This window comes from Porites lutea, chromosome 1 (genome assembly GCF_958299795.1).
Source record: "Porites lutea chromosome 1, jaPorLute2.1, whole genome shotgun sequence".
NCBI classification, from domain to species: domain Eukaryota; kingdom Metazoa; phylum Cnidaria; class Anthozoa; order Scleractinia; family Poritidae; genus Porites; species Porites lutea.
In genome coordinates this window covers 36,384,993-36,389,992 of record NC_133201.1, presented here as the reverse complement: position 1 = coordinate 36,389,992, position 5,000 = coordinate 36,384,993, and positions in this window count along the sequence as shown.

The following is a 5,000-nucleotide window of genomic DNA, read 5'->3' as shown; positions in this document are numbered from 1 at the left end:
CCTGCACACAATGTGATCATTTATCACGGCAATCAACTCTCACAATGTGATAAGGCAGTCAAAACGTTCTGTAAGACAGACACTTGCATACGCAAGACCTTGTTTGAAGCGTATGCTGCTGTGGAAAGTTTAACATGTCTGCATGACTGCTGTAGCAACTGTGAGAAGAAGTGTTTATGTGGCGGGGGTGAGTGCAAGCGAGAAGCATTTCCTTTTGACAACCCCATGGGATCTTTGCAATCAGAGAGCACTATAACAACCCAGAGAACTGTAAATGCTGAGGATCGCAATGTTCTCCATGAAGCCTTAACTGAGTTGCGGAGCAATTTGAATGGTCCCACATCGTCAGTGTTTGGACCTTCTAGTGCTCATGGATTTTCCACTGAACTTATCAGTGAGCTTGTGGTAGAAGCTTCCTCGATATTTTCGGTTTCTGACATTTTAAAGAGGTTTCCTGTATTTAACATTGTTCATGCAAAGATGGTTCGAGAAATATTTCAAGAAACCTTTGAGGACATAGCCTGCTTCGAGGAGATCATGCAGGCTTTGCCTGAAGATTTGTCCAATTTCTTTGACAATCCCGGAGAAAAGGAGCTTCTTTTCATTCTTATTACTTATTTAAGACTAAAACTGTAAGAAGTCCTTCATGATTGCCATGTGGGTTACCTTTTGCCTCTTGCCTCACCTGACGTCTGCAGTTTCGTTTAGTTTGCTGTCACTTGCCCACTGGCCAACAGGGACTGCTTGCAGTTTTTAGAAATAGGCCACATAGTGACAGCCCTGATAGTACCTATGTTCTCAACCAATACATGTACATAATAACAGACAGCGGTTCACAAACCAGAGAGTCTAAATTGCCTAGCTTTTATTTGCATTCAGTCAAGTTATTTTGAGAAACTTAAATTTGTGGGTGATTACTTATTTGCACCAACATAGGATGCCTGTGCCAATTCATTTTCACTTGTTTTTACCATTATTCAATTTGCTGCTTTTCTATGTATACCATTTATTTGAGTTATATATTATTCCTCTTCATTTTACATCATTATTTAGATTGACTAAATAAAAACTATGGGCATGTCTTATAAGCATGTTCAATTTCATCTAATTAAAAGATAATCAAACTATTACCTAGCTGGCATTTCAATCTATACTGTCACTGATAGGTCTTTTTTTTTTGGGGGGGGGGGGGGGGGGTGGGGGTGGATTTCACACAGAAATCCCAAAAAAGACCATATTTACATTTTGGGATATTCCTACCATTCTAATATTTCTCATAATCGGACAACACATTTGTGCTGATTCAGGATTTCTTAACAAAGGGACTTTTGGCTTATAGAGGAATTTGCATGAATCTGCTCGCTGATTTAACTGGGAATTTCTAAAATGGGGTTTACTGCCCTTGACTTTAGATTTCCTTCCATATTTTCAACTTATCCCTTACCCAGTGATAAAATTGTGCTTGATCCAACTGAGAAATTATGTTAGAATTGAACTTGGCAAAGCCAGAATAACCATCTCGTTGAGGGCACTTGCAAAAAGCATTGATACTGATGAGATCAGATACAATCTGCAACACTGACTCTTCATGACCTTTCCCACCGCGAACTTTGGATGGCACTGTACATCTGCAATCTTTGTCCACAGAGTTAAACAAAAGCAGAGTCACATATGCATACTTTGTATGACCATAACAAGAAAAAATCAACAAGGCCAATTTGTATAGTGACAGCAGTCTTCGTCCATCCCCCTCTCTAATGGCATCTCCAAAATCGGAAAACAAGAGTCCATATGTCAGCTTGGCTTTGTGATAGTTGAAGACATGGTCTTCCTTTTTCTCTTCTGCAGAATTTATAACATGGCCAGCCTCAGGGCTGCTAGTGCATGTAGCTTGCAAGTCAGGATGGGATTGCTTCTCATGTCTACCCCAGAAAAAAGTAATTGGTAACATTATTGTTAGTGGGTGAACTTATCCCCATACTAAACAAACATATTGGACCGTGCAGTATAATTATATCCTCACTACATATGAAAGTAGGGATGGTAATGCTTTTTATGTCAACAACCAAACAATAATTGCTAATTGGTGAAATTATGAGTGTTAGCAGGTGAACTTATCATTTCATTTATGTACTAAAAACAACTGAGGTGTTGCATTTTGTCACTTAAGAGAAGCTTACATTTTTAGTAAAATTATAGTTCCAGAAATGGCAACATTTAAACATTACAGGAGCCTTTGTTTCGTCTTGTGCAGACCTTATATCACACTAAGTAATGATTACTTACCTGTTTCTTGTGGCTTTAGTTTAGTACACCAGACCACAGTTTCCTCTGCATCTGTAATAACCTTCTGAGTCTAGTGGTGCTGAAGGATCATTGTCTTGAATAGCAAGTTCAGGATGGGCCTCAATCTCATGCCTATTGAAAAATTACTCAGTTATCTTATTTTGATGAAACACAATAATAATTATGTTTTGTTTGAGTGATTACCGTCAAATGAAAAAGTCAAATGGTCCTACGTCTCACTCCTACACAATGAAAAGAAGAGTGTTGTGATTAATGTAACATGAGGGAAAGCTAAACACTGTGACGTTTAGTGACTAGCTGTTGCATAAAACAGTGGATTAATGTCAAATCATGTTATGCATTAACGTACCTGACTCTACCTGAGTGGAAGACGTAAGTGCGCTCACACCCTGCTGCTCGGCATCGGTATCCATCCTTCTCATTCTTCTCCAGACGTTGAACTTGTTCTGTAATGTCAGGGAGAGTGCTTGCATCAAACACAAACTGCTCCAGGTACTTTTCGATCCGGTTAAAAAGCCATGCCTTTTTGTCTTCTTTGGACTGCCAGGATTGTGGAACTGTACACTTTGTCGGCTTATCTGCAATCAAATTTTAAATTTGTAATTTGCACATATTTTTTTATAATATTTTTCCAAGAACACCTTTAAGCTATAGCTTTCCTGAATTCAGAATAAGTATTAATGTTTTTCATAATTATTTTTATCTAATCCAAGGTACAAGTTTAAAAAGACAAAATTTGAGCACACAGTTTAAGTTTTCTTAATATTCCAAACCCGTTCAACACAAATGGTTGAGGACAAATAATAATTACTGCTCAATTACTGCTCAAAATACATGTATCATCACCTTGTACAGATTTCATTCCAGCAAATTCCATAAACGAGGCAATAATGTGGGCTTCAGTTTCTCGGTCGTGGAAGTCCTTGTAGGCATTAAAGTCCACTTTAGGTCCCTTCTTGGCGTTCGTTTTTCCTGTCCTGTTCATTGAAGCACACATGCTCCCAACTTCACCCGAAGAATCGTCACTGAAAAAAGTTTTCTTGTCCACCTACCCAAAAATAGCAATAATTAAAAAGTGTTGACTTAACCTTCAATCACTTGCAGTGTTTGTATGTGTATGAAGTTCATGTGGGCCTGAAATCTACCAACTCACTTCATAAAGAGTAACTTTTGCATGCCAATCTGCGTGGCTTGGGTCTAGCCCTTTGAGGCAATCAATGGCATCATCCCCATCAACAAATGCCCATCGAACATTCCTGGCTCTTTCCTCTTTAACAATAAAAAAATATATATATTCAAGTAATAATAAACATTTATTTATACACAGTAAAATTACTGAATAGCAGATCTGGGTTAGGCCTTAGTTCATAAAAGCATTTGTAAGCTATTAAAAGTAAAAGCATACAGTAAGTATGCCGTAAAAGGTTTCCATCAAAAATTCTTCTTTCGATGCATTTAGCCTGTCGGCTTTCCTCCTCTTTTCGCTTCTTAAACCAGGACTTTGTTTCGAACACCTTTTGAACCTTTCGGTGTCTTCAATTTCTTCCACTGCGCTTTCCTGGAAATTCTGATGAGGAACATTTAAGTTCTCCTCAACCAAAATGAAGTTGGATGAAGCGTTTCTAATTTTGAGTGCACATTTCGCGCAAACACGGGAAGATAAATTCCAGGCACAGGTAAGGAACAGTTTTAGCTTTGAAGACAGGATCTCGCTGAGAGGTCCGCCAGGCTTGGACGTTGTAAATAAATTCTCTGAAGAGATGTAAGTTCCGTTCTTTTTAAAATTTACCTTACATATTCGGCAAAAGTCAGAGGCCTCAACTTCCAGATTGGGCTTTCTTCCTCTCCCTTTGCGGACTACCTTTTTTTTGGGTGTATTTTCGTTCATAAAGAAAAACACACGTTCGATCTATTTAAGTGCCGCGAAACCGTGGGGATTTAGCGCGCGACAAATTGAGGCGGAGTTATGAGTTATCAAGTGACAGATCAATTTATTTTTAACCGGTTGTCGCCTTTGGTGGGCGGAGTTACCTGAACACGTCTGGTTCAAAAGAGAATGCAGTCCCTCCCTTCTTTCCCGCCTTCTCCCCAGCTTCCCCTCGGCTCGATTTCCTCGCTCGCGTGACCATCCTAAGGGACTGCTCGCAGTCTAAGCATGTATGAATATCTGTTATTTACAAATGATATTCATACATATGTACATGCTCGAATTTGTTATCTTTCATACTGTTTGCCGTCGATACTAATCTGTTTATTTCCGGCAAGAATATTAAAGAACTTGAAGCCATTGTATATTGGGAAATGTAACGTTGAAGACAATCAGTTGACTTTGAAACTTACGAAAACTAACTATATTATATTTATGTCTCCTCCCCGGTTTACTAAAACACTAACAATAAACTCCCCTTTACTGCCAACAGCCGAGCTTTGTTTGCTAGAGCGCCTAACTTAGGAAACAAAGAAAACCGAGACTGTGGTCTGGGATTAAAAACATGGCCAAAATAGGCCGGTTTTATTTAAAACTGCAAAATCATCTTATCAATGTTAAAATATGAAATAATGTTTCCGAATTTAAGGGTCTAGCAAAGGTGAGGGCCAGAAGAAAAAGGCAGCTAAACTACAAGAAATACCTAAAGCAAGTAAAATAGGTGGAAAATTGAGGCGGGGGCAGGTCGATTGCTTGTTCAAAGGAT